Raw genomic sequence first — 22,330 nt, forward strand, 5'->3', positions numbered from 1 at the left:
GATCTGCTTTCCTCCAGTGGGGAGTTTAGTCTCAAGGGAGTTTTTTGGGGTCACTCAATGAATTTTCTTCTGGCTGTTGTGGGCACAGTGAAGCCCCTGGAGGAGCCATGCAGAGTTTTCCTCTTATTTCTGCAGGGTTTGGGTAGTGGCCTGATCCCCCCCAGGCCTCCTTGGGCTGCGGTGGGTGTGCTTGGGTTCACATGTGGGAGTTTGCCCGGGTTGGGCATTCACTGGACCAATAACCCTACGTTTGCGGAGCTATTTATATTATTCACTGGTTACTGTTGCTTACAAAGTGGAAGCAATTTGTTTTCTTTTGTTAGAAAACAGCATTTGACACATATTGTAATAATATTATTGTTTTAAAGATTAAACCCCTGCAGTCCTGAAAACAAACACGTCTGAGGAAAGTGACATCTGTTTCAAGAAGCAAATGGAAAATAATCCTTTTTTCCCCCCGGTTTTGCAATTGCACTTCCATATTAAAAAAGAAGATGCTTCTGCTGTCACTGCTGCATGAAAGATGCCCCACAGAGCAAGGGTGACCCACAGAGGACGGTGCCTGCACCGTGGACGTAATCAAAGGGAATGTGCACAAAATGTCACTGTCCTCTGTGATGTTTATGTGCATCTCAGCTCTGTTTGCATCCTCTGCATATAAATGCCATGTGTAAAGGGGAAAACGCTTCGCTGCAGCGGTGGGAGCAGTATTTCACCTCCACGGAGGAAAGCTGTGACTCCACTGAAAACGCAGCACGACCACATCAATCCTGCAGACGTTTAGCACTTTTCCCTGCAGCCTCTCAAGGTCCTGACCTGCGTCCGTGGTTGGATGCGAGCAGCGAGAAGAGGGGGAGTGGGGTGTAGGTACAGCTAAAGAAGCCATTAAATGTTCATGGTTCAGTGTGCCGAACTGAGCAAAACCTCTAAACTTACGGTCCAGTTTGCCTGGGGTGGCAGACAGCTGCTCACCTTGTTGTTCAGCATCCGTCTCTGCCGGTGCCTGTGACGGGTGGTGTGACACGAGAATTCAAAGGAAACTCTGAATTCCCTCCGAATAACTGCTGGCACGGCACGGCAGTGCTTCCCCAGCCAGCATCTGTCCCGGGTGTCCCTGTGAAGGCAGAGAGGACCACAGCAGGTGGAACAGCAGGTCACTTGGTTCATCTGCTCTTGCCTACTCAGGAACAGGAGTTTGGGCTGGGGCTTGGTGGAAGCATTCTCCACCCGCCACCCCGGGAGCTTGGGGAGGTACCAGTACTGCACAGGGTTGAAAGGTGCCGCAGGTCCCCCCGTCGTCACCGGTCTGCAGCAGCCCTCAGCCCGGGCACAGTCACCACAGGTGCTGGGAGTTTTCCAGTGTCCCTGAAGGGCAGCTCAGCTCATGAAATGTTTTCACATAGACTGAAAATGTTAAGGAAGGCCCCTGTTTCTGCAGAAATTCAGGGCAGACAGCAGACTCCTTCCTATTAGATCCCAAGAGGAACAGATGACGCAAAATCAAACTTCAGAGCTCCAGCTTAAAATTGGGCTGTGACCTTTAGGGAGGTTTGCTCCCAAACGACAAAGCTTTTTCTGTTACTTTTGAGAGAGTATTTTCTAGCTTTGTCCATCTTTCCATCAGGAAATTTCCCATGATTTCGACCCATTATCCAGCAGCCTGAGCGATGGTTGCATAGCCTGAGTGCTCCCTGACCACGGGCAGTCCCCAGATCCTGCTCCATTGCGGGCTGGCCAGCCTGTGCTTGTTCCCCCAGACGTCCTCCCCTCATAGGTCACCCCTCTTAACTTTAATTGCAAGTTTTGTATTTCTTTTTATTCTTGTTGCGTGCCATCTCAAAGTATTGCTGGACTTGGCTGTTGTGGCAGTTAGCAAGCTGATATCTAATGAGTTGCGTTGCAGCACCATAGGATCTTCTTACCTGCACTCTGAGGTCTGGCTCATTCACGTTCGGAGGGTGTGTGTCAACGTTTAGGCCGTCGTCTTTGCTCTGATAATTGGTTTGGATTGAGATGAGTGGATGGGAAGTACATTTCTCACGAGCCTATTTATAAAATGTGATGCAGGACATCTCGTTGTGAGTGTAGTATACCCGTATTCAGAAACAAGGACGCGTTGTGCCTTTGCTGTGGGAGGAATAGGGGTCTGTGATTCATGACACCATCTCCCAGGCATAAATGGGCATCCTTCGATCATGTGCTAAAGGTTATACAGCTGGAGGGAAAAGAGCTGGCCAAGAACCGATGACGCTTTTCTAACGTCTGCACAATGTTTCTGTTCAGCTCCACAGTGAATTTGGGGCTAGTGAGACCAGGAGAGAGGGAGAAGGTATTTTGTGCATCTGCTTCAGAGTCTTCCACTTCAACACCACCCAATAAATGACTTTCATATTCCAAAACGGATACAGACTGGGCAATGTTTAACATTAACCTCCAGCAAAAGGTTTGGCTTTTTAGTTCACAGAAGCAAATGGGTGATTTTTGCTTTTTTGAGAGTCATTTAGTACCTTTCTGGGATATGGAGCTCTCTGCCTGCGAGTCTCTGGTCAATAGGAAGTAAATACAATTAGTCTGAGATGCCGCATGTGTTTTATGGGATGATCTTCCTCCAAATCCTATTGTCAGGTTAGATATTGATTAAAAATCCCCATGCAATTGTTCTTGATCTTTTCTGACTAGCGTTTTCAGTGTAAAGGCCAAGACTCAAACAAGCCACAGAGACTAGCAGTCTCTCTTGTGCATTTATGCTGTGCTATAGCCATTAATTATATGGTGGTACCCGATTTCTTACTTAAACAACTTTGCGTTGTCATTTATGATTGACAGAATGTGCCTTCTCCCTGCAGACTGGTCAAAGGGATAAGAAATGAAAACCAGTCAGCTTGAACTGTCAGCAGGCAAAACGCAGTTTTCTGAGTCCCTGCTACAAGAAGTTATCCTGCCATACAAGGCACCACAGCTGAGGTCTCCTCCTCTCTATTCTGAAGGGGGTTACATTTTTGAGACATTGCAAGCTTGCTTCATAATGGATTTTAAATGCTGCCTTACCACAAACACCTTTAATATCTTTTTAATAGATGTTGTAATTTCCAAGCAAGCATTGTAGTGTCTCTGTAGGAGATCGTCCAGCCCTGGGCGCTGGCAGCCTCTCACATGGACCACTTGGGGCTGAGTGAAGGGATCATGACCCAAGGTGGTAGTAGTGTTTTCCTACGTTGGGTTCTCATATCTTTCTTTCAGTTTTCTGATTTCTAGAAATATGAGATCATGCTCTGAGCAACAGGCAGAGGTGGTGTGGATGACCTCTTCAAGGGGCGCTGGGGAGGACTCTTCAGCAGCACCTTACAACAAGGCTGCTGCAAAGCCTTTGCATAACGTGCTGCATCTTTAACGAGTTGCACACACTTTTGGAACACTTTCCCATTTCCAAACATTTCACTCAGCCCTCCATGTTTCCATTCCCAAGGAAATTATCCAGATTGTTAAAAAGAAACAGCTTTTGTCTTTGCATTCTGCCCAAAATCATGCACTACCTTGTCTTTCCGATGTTTATTCTGGCTCTGAGTGAGGGCACTGCCTTAAAAGCACTTTTTTTTTTCTCATTACCTGTTAGCTTCCTAAAAGAAGCAGTGTCCTAGCTGCTTGCAATTAGTGAAGTGCAGAACAGCGCTGCTGAAGCCTTTTTTTAGGTATGAGTGATGGCAGGTCCTCAGACTCCTGGAAAGGCTTCGGCACACAGACACTGCCACTGGGTTTGTTGGCTTGTCTGCCAGTAGGACGTGTGTACAAACACCCGCACTGTGCATGTTCAGACCTTCAAAATGGCACCAGATTTTCTGTCAATGGAAAAAGAAGAAGAAAAAAACCTGTTTGTACTTGTAATGACTAATGCAGGGAAAACGTGGATTCTCAGATATAGACAATTTTCAAACATTGGCATAGCTGAGTAGCAAAATGCAGCGTTCCCTTCTGTGGATTGGTAACTGGCACCCCAGGAATTTAAAATTAATCTAGCTGCCAGGCTCCCAGGGCTGGCTGCTGTTTGCAAAGGTTATTGGAGGCGGGCTTCATCTTTACGCGTTAATACCAGTGCGTCTCTTGCTCTCTTCCACACTTGTGCCATGCAGCTGGAGACTAATTTGTTGGACAGTCGTCGTTTTCCATCCTGCCTTTAGCAGATTCTGATATCTTTCTTAGTGCTGGTGTTAAGGTGCTGTGGTTATGGGAAGTAATACATTAAAAAAAAGTGTTGCCCTTTTTCTCAATTAAGAAGTACATAAACTGAGCTATAGGATCATGCTAAAAACTTTTTGTGAATTTAGACAGTCGCTAAATATTAATTCTTCACGACATGGGACAGAACTTCTCATATTGCCATCTTTTCTGTAATTTTTTGCCTAAATATGGGAAAAATGTGCATTTTAGGCACTTGGGTTTCATTAATTTTATTATTTGTTTGGTTTTTTGAATGACTCCCCTCTTGCTGCAGTAATTTAATAACAGCAACAGTCACAGCAAGGCAAGATCAGGAATCCTTGACAGAGTGCTGCCAACATGATAGGACATCCTCCCATTCAGCTATAGAAAAATTGGAATAAAAATGAATCATGATCGTATATTCAAATAAACCCATGCGTTTGTTCAAAGAATGTTCATTAGCTTATTCATTTGCCAATAGCATTTGCACAGGTGAGATTTTCTTGATGCTTGTGGAAATGGGAGGCGCGGGGAATACTGATACGAGCGGATAAGGATGTTCAGCCTGTTGGTGTTTACCTATTCACCTTGGCCAATCAAATAAATTAAGGCTAACAAACGTTCGAGAGCAATATGTAGACAGATAGCTGTTTCACATGGTATGCGCATTAACTGCTCACTGAATAATTCAGAATTGATGAAAAAGTGTGTAAGTGGCACTGTTCTCGCAGGCAAGTCGCAGAAGCAGAGCGGGATGCAGGCTGAGCTGCGCCGGGCACAGGGAGACGCCAGAGCCCCTCAGAGCCCTGTCGTAAATTGGGCTTTTGCAGTAATTGCTGAAATGTGATAATCCAGTTCTCTAGGAGCTGGGGGGGAAAATTGCATTGCATCTTTATTCCTTGCACACTCGTGGGGTGTTCTCAGCAGCCACAGGAGTCACAGAGATGCTTTACTGCAGGGTAGAAAACGGCAGTGGAAAGTCAGGGGACATCAACAGTCATACCAGTGGTGATGTCCAGGCAAGACATGTGTCCTGGAAAGAGCAAGTGGGAGATGCTGAAAGTGACAGTGTAGCTGGGCAATATTCTGTTAGCGGTCTTTAATTATCCTTCATGCAGTTCTGCATGCACCAGCTGTACCTTGCAGAATGTCTATAAGCACTGATTTAATGTCAGAGACATGCAATATTTTCTCTTTAAACTGTTTTTTCCTGGATTCTTCCTTCCGATACACTTTGATATTCAGCTGTTTATGACTGTTAATGCCTACACTGATGCTTGATGTTCCCTGAGTGCTCCTTTCCTAAAATGCAGCTCGTCTGAAAGCTGTGGGCAGAAAGTATCAAGGCCTAAAAATCAGTTAAAACATTTTATGTGACGTCTGCAGCTGTCCTGCGGAAATTTGGCATTCATTCTGTATTTCTTTGCCTCAAATCTTCCATTATGTCCTAAGCAAGCGGAAAACCTTCCCTTTTTTTTTATGGTGTCCCAGCAGAGCAGCATTTCCCTGTCTGATTGCTTGTGCTGTGCTGCGTCAGCAGCATCTTCCACGTCCCTGGCTGGAGGAGCAACAGACAGCTTGAGGATTTTGGTCTTTTTCAACATAAATTGGAAGCATTACAATGTCATAAAAATTCCTGAGACTTTTGCTTAGTAATGGGTTTTTATTTTTCATTTGGGTAAAATAGAAATGACTGAGCAATAAAGCATTGAAGATCATGTGCTGTATGCGGGCACTTTAGATTGGTCCCATATTGTTGGGGAGCAAGGTGTAAGTTAGGCTCTTGGCATAATGAGCCTTTGCATTTTTTTCTAACAGGAATATAAACTGTTTCCACTATGCTAGCACATCTTGCCAAAGTGAGTTTTAGCCTATATGATGAAATTACGCATGTATTGAAGTATAGCAGAGTATGGCACGGGGTACCTAACTGGCGCTAGCGTGGTTCAGCATCTTGAGCACACAGTTGTGACAACCTGCAGCATCATGGTGCAGATGGGCTGGGTGACCTTGGGACAGTGACTGAACAGTTGGAGGTCCAGGATCCCGTCAGAGTGACGGTAGCAATGGCACTCATGACCTGTGGTGGAGGCACTTAGGGACCTATTGCCTTCAGCGCTATTTACTTTTGCAATGGCTTCATGCATGGTCTCTCCTCCTTGTAGAGGCTGTTACTCAGTGCTTGCCGTAAAGCTAAGGAAATCCAGAAGAGAATATAGACGTAAGGTGGTATAAAGTGCTATTTATTGTTGTTATATGGTCAGAGGCTATGGGTATCCGAGGGTTAACTTCTGCTGAAAAACGCAGAGCTCATTGCAGGCAGAGCCCCAGCTGAGATGGACCACGATACTGAATGGACAGAGAAACTCCCACGTTCCTAAAATGTGGCCACAAATGAGGTCAAAAGGAAGAAAAAGTCCTGCCTTTCTCGTGGTCAAAATGCCATAATTTCTAAAGGCTCAGGTGTTTCCTGACTACTGTAACACTCTTCAGTGCCCTCCTCCAACCCGAGCTTTGCCTTCTCCGTTTGTGGTGGTGTGATGGGGAGAAGCTAACGCGAACCCTGCTTTTTCTTAGGCAGACACATCCAGGCAGGCACAACCATCCCGTTGCATCCCCTCGCAGTCTCCCAAGTCTCTTCCTCACGGTCGTTTTTCAGCTCACGTCTCCGAAGACGCACGAGCTGTGTTTGTCAGCCTTCAGAGACCCCACTCTCCGTGAAGCCCCTGCCTTTGCTCCTCTCATGCTTTCAGCCCCATTTCAAGGGCTAAACCCTGTTTGGTTTTGTTGTTCTTCGCGGAGTTTTCCATTGCCTCTCCTGCAGATGTGCAGCTTGGCCAAGGTGCCAGCCATCCCCTTGGCCTGGAGGACGTCTTCTTCAGCGGGAGCAGGCACACCTTGGTGCCTCTTCAGCACGGGTGTCCTTTGGAAAGCATTATTTCTGCAGGACCAGACAAGGACCTCCCACCAACAGGTTGGTATTTACAGATCAGACCTTTTAAGCAGGCATGCTTTAATTGCCTCAGATTCCTATTTTTAGTGCAAAGTGTGCACGTGGAGCTATGCTGTGAGAGAAGACAGTAAGTGTGGTGGCAGCACTCGGCGCTGCCAGGAGAGCAGCATTGTCTTTTGCATCGATTTAGCTCTGAGCTGCAACAGAAGAAGCGCTTTCAATACCCCCTCTGGACAGGGGTCGATAGGGTACAGCAGTCAGTCCCCTTGCACCTTTGCTGTGCTTCACGATGCTTCCATGTGCAAAAGCATGTTTGGAGAATGAAAAAGTTGTGGATACCCTTTTCAGGCTTCCTTAATATTCCTTTGACGTGATCTCTCCGAAAGACCTCTCTCTCCTTTCTCTCCTTTCATCTTCTCGCCAGCTCTTTTTGAAGGCACAGTGCTCCTTGCCATGTCTCTGCTGCTTTGCGATCACAGGAACAGCCATGTCTCAAGACTTCCCATCACGTTATTCAGGGATCATTAAAGATCTGAAATACTGCTGGAATCTGTGGAGCTGTGCAAAAGGTATTGCTCAGTCCAACTGAAATTCCAAGGGTTTTGTTAACTCTTTTGTAATAATTTTCTATTTTCATTATTTTGATTTTTTTTTTTTTTTGGTCACATTTCTAACAAATATTTATTGCTGAAAATGAATTTCAGAGAAACCAAGTAAGAGAGGTGTTAGCTGTGCCTCCTCGCAAGCACTTTAACCCTTTTCATTCGTTTTGGTTAGAGGACAACCTACTGGGTGCGTGCCCAGCTGCCAATCTCAACAAGCCTTGGTCTACGCTGGGATCGCCCTCGGCAAAGCTCTGTTTAACAGTGGGATGAATAGTTAAATAGGTTTGAAGGAGCCTTTTTGTGGCTCTGAACATTTCATAAAACTCAAGTTCCGATTAGCATGAATGCCCCAAAACTTCATTTTAACTATCATTAGATAGCTTTAATGATAACAATTCATATCATGCTCTGCTGTACTCCAGTGTTTTAGCGAAATAAAGATGAAGCAAAAGCCACGACTCTGCATGCTGCATTGCTGAAAGACCTCTCTCCTCTCGCCTTCAGCATCAGACACCTGAGAGGAACCGTTTCTCTTTGAGAGGAGCCAGCTGCTGCAGGTCTGCTCTTCGTCATCTCCCTCCTGATCACTCCTGCGTCTCCCTGGGGCATCCGGGGCCACTGTCGCTGCCAGCTCTCATGATGGACACTGAAAGTCACACGCAGCGACAGCCACTCTCTTCTCCCCGACACTTGTGCCCGCTCGCTGCCTTTGAAACGTCTCCTGTGTTTTGCAGCTGAGCAGCGGGAGCTTCTGCACCCTGTGAATCGTGCCGGCTGAAGATGGAAACGTTTGCAGCTCGGCTCTTGGACTGGTGCTTGGGCAACGTGGTTGCTGTCTCTGGCTCATAGCTAGCTGATGTGCGGCTCGTCTTTGTCAAGATGCTTGCCTGAAGGTGCTTGGTTGGTTTTGCCGAATTTCTGGCAGGCAGAGCACCCCCCTAGCAGTGCGTGGGCAGCCCGGGGAAAGTACAGGTGCAGCAGCGCTGAGCCCTGCCCAGGGCTGCTGAGATAGCCAGGGGCGGGGAGCAGCCCCAGTGACAGCCCTTCCATACCCGTAGTGGTTCTCCTGGGGGTGATCCTGTTGAATAAAATTCTGTTTTCCACTTCTCTTCTCATCCCCTGACTTGCTTTCAGAGCAGCTGCATCCATTGAAACCCACCTTCAGTCTTACAGTCTTCTTTTAATACAGACACACACATAACCTATCAAGTTGAAGGCTATTTTTGCTTGATTTTTCCTCCTTCAAGTTTTCCTTGCTCACTAATGTTAGCTTCTTGCAGAGTCTTCACCTTCACTAAAATTAAATTCCATCTGGCAGAGCTCATCACAAGCTGTCTTCCTCCCAGCCGTCTCCTTCTTCCTAAGAACGAAGCCGTCCTGTGCACTGTGCTCCAAAATCACCCTGTTTAGTTTCACAGAAAGCACATCCCATTTGTTACTACGGGAAGGACAAAATACTGGAGGGAACAGCATCTACAAGAGCCCTCTTTTTCGGGAGAGCCAGTAGTATGTCTGTATTTTACATCCATCCTCGCACGCAAGACCACAAAAATAAATCAGGATGTTGCTTTCCTGAAAAACGTTTTTCGTGACAAAAATCTGTAGTAGATAAAATTGAGCTTGCGACTCAGTCTGGGCCATACCCTTTTATCAGTCTGGATACCTTCAAAACAAAGATGTGTTTTGACACCTGCAGGATGAGTAAAATGGGACTGCGGAGAAAGGCAGCAATAACCCTCTGCTGGTGTTCCAGCGAAGGGGAGGCGGAGAGAATTACAAATGAACTGGTATCTCGGAGGCTGGAAACATTTTAGCAGGAGTGCTTTATCTTTTATAATGTTTTTATAAATTATTTATTAACACACTTGCTGCATTTTCCTGAGAAATTGGATAGAAAAGCAAAATGTATAGCCAGCAGATCATATTCCAGAAGAAAGACGCCAGTGATTAAAAAACAATTTCCAACCCTTTCAAACACATAACTTTATTTTAGACAAGTAGTCTGCTATTTTTATATCACTCTCCACCATTTTAAAGAAAATCCCGGATTCATTCCCTAGATATATGAGGAGACTGACGTTAATGCGAGCAAACTAAAAAGCAGTCAGAGTGCTTTAGTTGTTGCTTAAATAATCTGTTGTCATTTATAGAAGAGATGCATTTCCCAAACTGCTGTGGGACGTGCCTGGGTTGCTAATCAAGAGGAGTTATTACAGGGGCGACATAAAAAAGTCCAAAACATGGCCAACTCCCACACAAACAGAAAGCAGATTTTATGCTTTTGGCTCCTGGTGGAAATGATGCACCATTTGCACTTTACGCCTGACCTGGGGGATCGAAAGTGGCATCTCCGTTGCTTTATGGTTGCTGCAATCCTGCCGTGTGCCGTCGGCACGGCTGGTGCGAGGGGCGGGGGCAGCCCCTGCCTGAGCCAGCAGCGGCTTTTTGTTCGTAATCCAGGCAGCACGGCGCGGCTGTGACGCTGGCCTGATGCGAACAGTCTTTCCTCTGCCCGTTCCCAGCAGCTTTTACAGGAGCACCTGCCTTATCAAAAATGCATTTTGCTCCCGTGGCTACAAAGGGAACCAAAAGCAGGGCTGGTTCAGGGGGGCCTGGGGACCCTGCCGAGGACCCCACTATCACTGCGGAACATCAACGTCTTGATGGCGGCACCTAGAAGTGACACGACTGGAAACCGGATTGCTTTTGCTCGAGCATACACCCACCTGTTCGCCCAGGAAGACCCCAAAAAGTGGGACCGTGCATCTTTCCAGATTCTGCTCCGGTTTGGACCGGTGATGCTATCACCGAGATATCCTCACGGCAGGGATCGCAGTCATGCGACAGCACAACTCAGCTGGAAATTAAATCAAACCACAGGCTCTGAGACACTTATTAATATGCTCTGTATACTGAGGATTAGGCTTTTGGTGACACTTAAATTGAATTCTAATGCTATTTTGAAATATATAATACGCTGAATTTACTTCACCTCAGGTTTGAGTTAATGGTTTATTAAATTATGCACCTTGCAGTAGCAAAGCTGTTTCCTGGTGTAGGACACTGAGGCTTGCAGTAGCAATGCAGCAATTTTGCTGATCTCATCCACGTTCTCCCTGGTCAATTATTAGGCCTGCAGGTGTCCGTGAATGTATTACACCGTCGGCTGAAGTTTCACCCTCGCCGGAGAGGCATAATTGGGGATTGGGTTGGAAATTCTGTAGTGAAGCAAATTACAATTTGAGTTTAGAGATTTGGAGTTCGTTCTGGCGTGGGCAGCAGAGTACTTGTAGCAGATGTTGCCAAGGCTGAAGTCTCTCCTTCGAACACAGGGTATTTTTTTTCTTTTAATATGCAGTGTTTTGGCCTGCAGTGAATTACCCCCCCTTTTGTATTTTATCTCTTAAGGCATGCTTTTATAAGTGTTTTGGATAAATCACTTCCCAGGTGTCTGCAGTTTTGAATGCTATTCTTACCGTCCTTCTGCCTGCGTGATCTTCTCCCTTATTACCCTGGTTGCCTTTATTCTCAAAATCATCTTTTATTTCTGAAGGAGTATCTGTCTATTCCCTTTTGAATGGCTGCCTTCAGCTGTCACTGATGTCCTGCGCTGCTGCCGCCTGCCCCCAGTTAATGAAACTGTGATGCCTCTTCTGTCTCGCCCTGCCCCGCTGGTACAAGGACTCTCCATTCCAGTCACCTCCCACGGCCACCACCTTTATCACTGCATCCCTCTCACCGGTCCACACCCGCAGTGATGTCTCATGTCTGACCAATGGATGGGAAAGTGGACGTCACATACGTGAACATATATGTGATGTGCTACCCCTAGTAAAAGTCAATAAAGGCTATTAAAAATGGCCCCAAGTTCATGGTCTGCGCTATGAAATGATGCACCCACCTCCGAAGCAGTGGGAATGGTGTATACAGACCACAGTCTTAGTCCTCTGCGAGATCATTCGATGGTTTTCTTCAACGTGTTAGTGAAGGGGTAAAAGCCAGAGGAGAACGACCTAAAGAGCTTTCCCTCCTGAACAGGCGCCGTACCTCAAGGCATCATTTTCTGTGTCAAGCAAAAAGTGCAAGATTTTTCTTATCATACATTTGTTTCAGTTAAAAGTCAGCTGGTTTACACCTGCTCCTCACGCCGCTGCAAGACGTATGTAGTATGACAGTCTGCTAGCTCGCACCGGAGTTATTAGCCATCAGCAGTAAAGAAAGCACAATTTAGATAGAGTAAAACAGAGGTTGATGTTTTTATCAGTTTAGTCTCTGTAAAATGGGATGGCCTCTTCCCAGGAAATTAGATTTCCCAATAATGTAACCAGCACAAAAACAAGTCTGTTGGATTGAATATGTCTTCGTATTTTCCTCCTTTTGCAACCAAATATTGCAAAAGATTCCTGAGAAAGGTTGAAGGTATTTCTGATCTCCTTGCAGCAAGTGAAAATAATGTACTTAACAACAGGGACGGGTGGCAGGCAGACAGCCCAGGTGACGGACCACCTGCCTGTGACCCAGCGCAGCATGTATAGCATGTGTGTTTAAGTATTGTCTGCCCGCAGTCCTTAGGGATGTGCAGGACAATGTTTGTGTTAGAAAAATATGTTTGGCTGGCATCACCAGTACTGGATTTATTAGTAACGATGGCTGTTAAGTGCTCTGACCGACCTGATCGGGCCACCTATAACAAGACAGTTCTCTAAGTATGGAATAGCTATTGCATTGTCGGGGGAGGAAATTCAGAAAATAAGATCAGTCTGCGTGACCTGAATCTGCTTTTAGGTTTAAGGTACTTGCTGCTTTTTGCTGGGAAGAGCTCTGACCCAAAGGAGGGCTTTTGGCAGTGTCGGTCCATCACTTGCCAGCAGGAGTTGGGCAGGAAGGTGCAATTTCAAGTTCAGGTACCATGAGTGTGTACGTGCCAAGTACTGCAGTTGTCAGCAAATTGTTTGGTGTGGAACATCGCGGTGTCTGTCTTACAGGATACTTCATGATTAGAAGTACTTTCAGAAAAAGTTGAGGGAAAGGGGTTATTTAAGGATGGTGCATGCTGTTGCATGGGGTATGGCTAAAATGGGTGAAGATCAAGGAAACTGACTTCAAGTGTCAGTTGAAAAAAAATCCAAGCTCTGGAGCAGTCATGTGAGAGAGATGAAATCCAGAGTATTTGGGGTGTTTGAATGATGTTGGACGATTGGCTAAGATTGGAATATTTTCCACACAGAACAGGCCTGCATTGCTAACTTAAATGCTTTTCTTTCTGATATTTTGATATTCTGTGGAAAAATAGTGCTCATGCACTTACAATTACTTAGAGTTTGTCCGAATGCAGTGTGTGTGTGCACCATAGATGGCTGTTAATAAACAGCTGTCAGGAGCACCGAGCAGAAGATAAAACCAAAGTTTTTTTCTGGTGCCGCTTGGTTATTTCTTAGAAACTCAGATAATGCACTTTCAGTTTGCGTTAGATCCATATCGAGACTGGAGATATCGGAGGTACTCTTGGCCTGTCTCATTCCTTTTGTTCATTAGTCAATATATCTGTGGGTAGCGGGATCACCTTGGAAAAGCTTTTTATCGTATTAAGACAAAAGTAAGTATTCTGGCAGAATCCTGCCAAGTTTTCAAATAGCAGATGATTCTCAGGGAGAAGGCTTTACTTTTATTTATCTGTAAGTATCACAACACTTTGGTTTTGTTCTTCCCTCGGTTCAAATTGACCCTTGTTGCAGTAACAGGGGACACACCACCACTACCACCCCCAGTGCTAGATACTGATGAGGAAGGGACAGTAATATGCAGTGCTACCTTTTAGGTATGCTTAAGGCTGTTTCCTGACAAGAGAGACTAGGTTTGAAGGTGATTTTGTCACTTCTTTAATGTCTTTTAAAGAAAAAAAAAGCCACCAAAAAAACCCCAACAACAACAAAACAAAAAAACCCCACCAACCCTGCCTGATTTATCGATGGTTAAAGAAACGGTATTTTTCTTAGGTCAGAAGTACTTGCTCTGACAAGAGAAGGCCATTCTAGAGCTTTACTTTAAACATATGGGATCAAATGGGTTAATTACAGCCTTGGTTGCAGCAAAGGCCAGCCAGCAGAGAGACAAGCTTGTAAATGCTGAAACCTCATTAAGGAAAGCATGAGAGCTGTGAAGGAAAGGAGGCCTGCAAGAATATTGCATCACAGACTAAGACCTGCAAAGTAATACTGCATTACAAACTAAAACCTGCAAAACAATATTGCATTATGTACTAAAACCTGCAAATGAAGCTGCGGGCAGCTCATCCCACACCAGGGCGCAGGAAGCAGGTGGATCTACTAGGATGCTGTAGCAGTGAGAGCTGTGTGCTTGTCGTTACGCGGAAGAACCGAAATCACCGTTTCCATCCTTCCCCACACGTGGCAGAGGCTCCCGGTGCTGTCCTGGCCCGAGAGATGGCACGCACACCACTTCTCTCAGCTGCCCTTTTGCTTGGCGTTTGTGATAATTGCCATTTATAATTCAGCGAGCTGTCGCAGGCACTTTCTGCTGGAAAAGGGAGAGGAGGCTGCCAGGATTTTCACCATTCTTCATTTATATTTCTTCCTGGCGCTTTAAAAGCCAGCATCAATGGCTCCGTAATCACAACCTTTAGTTACGAATGCGGAACACTTGTGCTTCTTTCTCTCTATAACTTACACTTGAGCCTTCTTTAGGGATTTTGCTGTTTTTAAGATACAGCGCTAGTGTCCATAGTGCTTTCAGGGTGCAAGGAGGGCCTTCATCAGGTGTGGTTCAGCCAAGCATCACCATGTGCTTCAACCTCCATGGTCCAGTACGGAGGCACGGTTTTTGTGGACACAAACAAGTCTCTCTTTATAGTGTCCACATATAGATGTTTAATACTTTGGAGCACTGTTGCCTTTGTGAAACACATCACTCAAATTTTGCTCATCTCATGCTTTTGCATTTCATGCATCTGTCCTGCTAGGAATTTGCCTTATATGCATAGTGTAAAACTTTGTAGGAAAAGGAATCTGTGCAGAAAATAAATGCCCTTCTCAGCCTACAGTGAGGAGAATGGAGCTGTGACATCAGTTTTGCTGTGAATGTGTTGAGCGAGGTACAGAAATCAGCCCTGAACTCCTCCTGCAGTGCTTGGCACTTGCACAAATGGCTTGAGCCTCAAATGCTGTTATTCTTTTGGTTTTATTGAACATTAAATCCATCGCAAAAATATGCAGAAAGAAAAATGAATTCAACATCTTTCAAGGTCACTCATTTCCGTGGAAGTGATGTAACTGCGCTGCGCTTTCTGTAATAAAGTACCGTCGGTACAGGAAACCATACATTTCATAGTACCAACTCCGAATCGTGTAGCAATGTCCTCTTTTCAGGGAAAAATAGAGCAAGTACATCCTGTAACCTGCTACCTGTGCAGTGAGGCACTCTGATAAACAGTAATTATAACTATTACAGGATGTCATCTCCTGTCTGCCATTTATTGACCTTTTCTTCAGTGTTATTTTCTTCTCAGGAGCCCAGGTAACTAAATATCCCAGGAAAGACTATCTGTAGGAGCGTCTAGGACAGCACAGTGGGCGAGACCCACTTGAGTTCTGAAAGGTGCTCAATTTTAGACCCATTTAATATTTACATTATGTTGACAAATCTGGAAACCTTTGAGAAAAGAAGTTTTTTCTGAGTTCATCTTGTAGTCATCGGGGGGAAGAGGAATTTACAACTGTTAGATGCTGGGAAGCTGCTAAAAGAAGTTGTCTAAAATAGCTTTTCCGTCTGTAATACCATTTTAGATCCTAGAGTCTTTCCAAGCTCAAAGTGACCCATAATCTTGCTTGTACAGTAAGAAACATCGTCCTTCCCAGGAACTAAACCCTCATTTTTGGGTGTTGTAGAATCACAGAAAATCAAATCTGAAATCCATTACAGATTTAGGGATTAATAGGACCTGAATAGTTTTTGCGAGGGGCAACTCTGACTTTGGGGAAAGAAGCAGTACCAAGTTTGGGTTTTAACAGCAGTTTGCTGAAATCATGTAAATTAATGCCATGAGCTAAGCACAAGTGAAGCTGTCAGCTGCTTTACACGTCAGCTTCTTCATAGCTTTGCTATACGTGAAGCAGACCTAGGCACCATCTTTAGACATGGCAAAGGATGGATAATCTGTCCCCCTCGCTGTGACCTTCAAGCAGAGCATCCCTCTCACACAGGCTTCCCGCTGCCTCTGGTGCTTCGGGGACCGGGGCTGCGTGGGCTCAGATTTCCAGCCTGCCGCTCCTGTTGCAGGGGAAAGGAAGGAAAGGATGCGGAAGTGGGCTTGATTAAAAAGTGCTTTTGCTTCTTCTCTTGAAGGATATTTGCAGTGAAAACTGTACATGAAATTTATACTCTCTCATATGATTTTGACTGGTTTTAGTGCACAAATTCTCAGTAGAAAATGTATTCAATAAAAATTTGATGTGGAACTATAGCTCAGCAGAATCTTTTTTAAGAAATCCAGCTCTGGAATATTTATTTTGTATCTAGTTTCAATTTTAGTGCCTGTTCCTTCTGCAGATGCCCTTGTTAGCCTGCTAACTGTTTATGAAGAGCTCAACCCCTCTTGCACCTGGATTTCAGCATCCCGGCGCTGCCCGGAGGGTTTCTGCAGTGCCTGCCAGTAAAGTTTTCGGGGGAAAGCGCAGCTGCGTGGAGTGCTACTTAAGGCTGCTGCTGTTGGCTTTTTCTGCAAGCAAATCCATGCTTTTTGTTCATGAAGAGACCAGAGGGCTTAGGGCTCGCTTGAGTGGGGGGGGCTAAGCCTGCGGTAGGTAAAACGTTACCACACTGGTGGGCAGTGATGTGGCTGACAAGAATACGGTACACTTGATTTATAGCAAGTCTACTGGGAAATAGTTTTAACAGGAAAAGTGCAATAAATCTGGATTTATTGTCCTTTGATGCATGCAAAAGGAGGCTGTTTAGGGGAAATAGGAAAGGAATCTGAGATGGCCACAATGAAAATTTCAGGGTAAATCTGACAGCTGTGAGCCCCTAAAGTGTCATTGCTTGTTGTGGAATAACACACCTTCAATGCCAGTAAGTGGGGTAATCCCAGTATCTAGGATGAGTTAACTCCAATGTGTAGGGGAGAAGTGACTTTTTTTCAGGCGTTGAAGCAAGCGACAGTGATAAATTAAATCCTTGCTCGCCTTCTTGATTTCTGACTGTTGTGCCAAAAGGTTCCCATTTGTTTCCTAAAATTGCAAGCGAGCATCGCTTTATTAGATGGCCGCTTGTCTAGCTCCCTCCTCCCGCTCCGCACTGGGAGAGGCATCCCAGGGCGGTGATGACCAAAGAGGCACAAAGTGACTCTCCAAACATAAATTCCAAGGTTGAAACCTCTGCTTAGCATTTCAGGGTCACCGTAAAGATTTCTAACAGGTTTCTGGTCCAGCATACTGAGGAAAAACGGATCCCGAGCAGTGAGACAGAGTGCTGCCCCTGTGAATTGCCATCTCCTCAATACGTTTTAATGCAGACCTGGAGGCTCAAGGCACCAAGAGCTTTTTTCTAATGTTTAGTGATAAACTTTTGTCTCCTGTGAGTAAACAATCTGCTTGCTTTGCCACTTTTTTCCAATTTAAACAGGAGTACACTGAAGCCCTCTTGCAAAAACATTTATTATGTCAAGCAAAACTGGAGGGTTTGGGTTGTGCGTCTCTAGTCTTTTTTTTTTCTTTACTTCTAGTGTTCTCATATCAAATTTTCACTTGAAAAATACTGCCCAGAGGCATGGGAAATGGCACATGGCTTTATGAAATATACCCCCATCCTAGGATATGCCATGTTTTTATTTTGTGACAGTCCAGGATTCAGTGCGTGGCCTAAATATTGTGGCATCCTGTTTGATTTTTGTATTGTCAGATGGACTAGACGCTATAGCTCGTGGACAACATGACCATTTTTCCTCGTGGTTTACCCTTTTTCTAGATTACTGTCCGTAAGTTTCAAAATGGAACAGGATTCCTCTGTGGTTTATAAATTAGGGCCATATTACAGCAGCACCCAATAGTGCTGCTATATTTTAGATGGTGTCAGGGTTTCTATTATAAACCTCATTTTTCAGAGGTTTATAGCTCAGCCATAAAAATTCACTGTATGCTGGGACTCGGAATGTAACAGCTGCATCTCAGCCATGTAGGGGATGTGTTTGCATGTATTTTTTTGCAAGCAAAACATAGCATGCTTTGTGTGTATGTTTATACATAGAGGTCTATATAATTATATTAAAAATCAGTATAAATTTATCCTAACTTTTGATTTCAAAGTTAATCACTTGGAAGTTAGGAAATGCCCCCTTTTTGGCAGCCTGTGCAGCTTTAATTCTTCCTGTTTGCCAGCCTGCTCTGTGTGCTGAGACAGGATGCTGTTTAAGGAATAACAGATAGGGGTGTAATTAAGGACTGTCTTGGATTGCTTGTGCCCAGAGAGCCAGAGCAAGGCTGCTGCCCTTGGGGAGGGAGCACTTAAAATGCTGGCTGGTGGCAGGAACGGCTGTGTCGTCCCCGAGGAGGAGGTGGCGGAGGATGTGCCTGGAGCCCAGCCCCGCTCTCCTCCCTTCATCCCTCTGGGAAGGGCATGGGCAGCTGACATGGAGCATCGCCGAAGAGGGATGCTGGGATCCCTGCACACAGGCACCTCTCCCAAACACCCTGTGACGCTACCGTCTGTCGGCTCAGGGTAGGTTTTTCTTGAACTAGAGTAATGAGACAGGATGCAACCTTTTTAAGGGCAGAAGCTAACAGGTCTGCGAATGGCTTTTGCTTACTTGGAGTAATTAGCTGGTAGCAATATTAATCGTAAGGGCCATTCTTACTCACCGAGTAGTATCTAGCCTACACAGTAACAATTGTCCATAAATATTTCTGCTCTACAAAAACAAACCCTGAAAATGGATTTGCGACACAGGCTATACCTCCAATATTATCTACAGGCTTACGTGCCTTTGAATGTATATAATTGGTAGGTTTTCTTATGTTGACATATGAGTAAGATACCAACAGCCTCCTATTAATAGCCTTGTATAATGCTCACACCTGCTCTAGTATAATTTGCTGCATTTCAACAAATAAGCTAGCTCAAATGAATGAAGAATAGCTTTCCACAGTGCTGCAAGCACTCCTGTCAAAAGAAAACAAAAAGGCGCTACCCCACGCTATATGCAGCCATCACACGACTGTGAATATGTCTTTATACATGCAATTCAAACAGTCATCAACACAGAAGCGGTTTCATATATACAAACAGCCAAATTAATGAAGGACAGATTCAGTCTGAATGTAAAAAAAAAAGAAGAAACACACAATCTGCAAGTTGGCATTAACCTAACTACAGCTAAATGCATCTTCCATGACATTTTGGGTCTTGTTGGCTTTCCATCTGTATGAGTTTTAACATCAATGTCTGATAGGCCTGTCTTTAAGCTTGTGTTTTTCTGTATGTTAAGGCATTTTGACCTTAGTGCTATTAGCCCGCATTAACTCTCACTCAGAAATTCTGCCTGGTAAGAGACACCCGATCAGATCTCTCTTCAGGCACTGTAGTGACAAGAATACATCACGGGCTGGTTTTGTTTTAAAAGTCGTATTGAATTACTGTAGGGAGCACATTTCTACCATCTCTTCCCCAGGTGCTCCTCAGTATTTCTCATCTGAATTCAAACCTAAGTAACAACATACTGTTACGTGTACAGTATGTAATGACAAGGAACTTCATATTGCACAGTGATAGGGGTGTTACACCGCAGCTAACCCCTAATCTGGCTCCCTTCAATGCACATGGAGCTAGACTGCTTTCATGAACACACCTGCACAGCCTCATTAATTAATATCATGTTTTACATTTCGTTTTAATAAAGCCTTTTCATTACAGAGCTTGTTCCCGTGGTAGGAAAAATTGAAATTCTTTGCAAGAGCATTATAATTAAGCTGCAGTGCAATGGGGAGGAATGTGTCTTGCTTGGAAAGTGTGTCTGTCTAAGCTGTCTCGTTGTAAGGGTGATCCCAGCAGACTCGGACTGTGCTCCTTTGGCTCACGCTTTGGAAGATTTCTGTCCGAGAGATACCGTCTGCTTGGAGCGTTGCACCTTTGCTTGCCATAGGTTTCAGTCTCAGGGCGTATTTCACAGGCTGGAGGGATGGAAGACAACCTCTCTAAGGCAGTAGTTCCCAAATTTTTGGCTTGCTGGACCGCTGCAGCTCTCAGACATGCTCATGGCTGGCCAGGGCAGTGACAGGGAAGCAGGTTATATTGCTGAGCTTGGTTCTGCAGGTTAGTTATTTACTGTAGGCTGCAGTCCGGGGCCGTTCCCAGCCGACACCGCAGTGGGGATGAAGGGGTGAGAGGTCTGCTGTATGGAGCCGGTTTGGGGTGTTTCTTCAGTTCAGTGTAAAATACCAAGACTGGCAATATAGGAGGTAAAATACTTGGTTATTTTAGGTCTGTTGTGGCTTGCTTCTGTAGTTTAAAAATCAATATACCCAGTATATACACAGCTATTCATAACGTGGAGATTCGTTTTGATGAGCATAAGGAAACTGGGGTTCACAATGAGGTTAAAGCATCACTGTTCAAGAAAGGCAACTCAGCAAGAGGAGTTAATTAACTTGTGTCAGAATTACTTGTGAATTTGGAAACAGATTTTTATTTTCTCTTTGACAAAAAGAGGGTTTTATAAAATGAGACAAAGCCTGCCCAGGAGGAGCTGTTCTGTTCCTGCCTGCTAGTGCATCTCTGACCTCAGGGATGCTTATTTACAAGCTATACAGCAAGAAGATTGAAATGCTTCATTAGCAAGCAACATTGCATGTTATCTGGAGAAGATCCTAATGGAGTAAATTAGGAGGGAAACATCTGTTGCTTTCTGTCTCAGTTTTAGTGCTCAATCTGGTGCTAATTCTGGCCTTTTGTGACCTTTTTATATGTCCCTTCATCCTAAATATGAGACATGTTTTGTTCATTAACTGTGGATGTGTATTGCAACCTTTGAACTGAAATGCTTCAGAGTTCATCTCTACCCTCTAGGAGAGATTTGTTCCCTTCTTACTTTCCTTCATTTCTGAGATCTTACAGACAAAACGTTAGAGGTGGAGTTGAAGGGAAAGGAGGCTGAGAGGCAGTAAAATCTTGAGCCAGGCAGAGAGAGATGTGTGTATGGACACGTGCATGCATATATAAGAAGCAGAGTTCTGCCCTCTTCCTCCTTTTGTAGAATGATTTTATCATAAAAAAATAGCTACAGCTTATAACAGAAAATTAAAGTCTTGGTTTACACAAAATTCATGGCACATTTAGGAAAAAATATTTCTTGCAGCTTCACGTCTAAATATCCAGGTTTGGTGCAAAGAGAGGTGGCATACAGAAATTCTCTTCCTAAATCATACTTTTTCCGCCAACCAACACGGCACTGGCAGGCACAGAGCCACTCAGCTGCTCTGCCGAATTCAGCACAAGGTGCTGCTGCTGCTGCTGGGCCCTTCCCATCGTGAAGAGGCTCCCCTCGTTTGCGAGGAAGATGAGCTGGAGTTGGTGGGTGCTCCCCATCCGACGCGGGTGAGTGTCGATGCTGTAAGCACCAAGTTGTAGTCGTTGTTGCAGTCGCAGAGGAGTTTTGTTCAAGGCTTAAAACACTTGCTCAAATTAATGACCAAAAATGTCACATGTGTCCACAGCTAATTATTCATTAGATGCATAATTAGTGTGAGATGATCATGACATTTTACTGTTATTAATTTTTATATTCTAATAGGAATTAAATCAGTCTATGACCACAGAACACCAGTTTGAACTTTGCTCTGGAGATGCCTGTTGCTGGGCTGGGGAGGATGCTCTTACGAGCCCTTGCTTTCAAAGGCTGTGCGTTAAAGCCCGGAATGGCGTTATTCTGCCCTGTTCCGTAGCAGGGATGCAAATGGAAAGCATCATCCTGCAGGGATTTGGGGAGAGGCCATGGGCCTCATGGCAGATAGCGAGGTGCAAGGTTTGCTGGCAGTTTGCAAAAAGAAGACGAAATTACAGTGAAAGAGCTGGGATTTCGTTTGGGTTCGTTCTGAAAGGAGTGGAAAGAACTGGCTTTGGTGAAATCCTCCAGTCACCTAGTCAATCATTACTTTTAGGTCATTTAAGGAGGGGTATCCTTAAGTTTATTCCAAACAGTGGACAAAATATTTTGCATTATAACACACCTTATTCCTAGACACTGTATTCTAAACAAACACTTTCTGTCTCTTCTGGTCAGATAAGACTTTCACTTGGCAGTGGTTCCCCTAATTGCATCTTCTTTCAGTCCTTGCTGAGAAACATGCTTTGCAAATTCTGTATTGTGATTAATTTATTTGAAGGATGCAGTGTGGAGTTTCACAGCTTCTTTCCCCTTGCAAATATATTCATTTCTCAAAGGACATTTAGAGCTTTTACACCAAAAAAAATTTAGGATTCTCTAGCAAGTATAAAAACAAATAAGCCTGAGATGCAGCATTGCTGTTAAAAGTATTTGTTCATGCTATACTGTGCCACTGATCAGTGC

General features: G+C 44.7%; 1 protein-coding gene across 6 annotated transcripts in view; it reads left to right on the top strand.

Moving 5' to 3' along the window:
• The window catches only part of CAMTA1 (calmodulin binding transcription activator 1), a 330,817-nt gene that overhangs the window by 186,912 nt on the left and 121,575 nt on the right, over positions 1-22,330 (top strand). The window lies entirely within an intron of this gene.

The sequence above is a fragment of the Aptenodytes patagonicus genome, chromosome 19 (assembly GCF_965638725.1).
Source record: "Aptenodytes patagonicus chromosome 19, bAptPat1.pri.cur, whole genome shotgun sequence".
In the NCBI taxonomy this organism is placed as follows: Eukaryota; Metazoa; Chordata; class Aves; order Sphenisciformes; family Spheniscidae; genus Aptenodytes; species Aptenodytes patagonicus.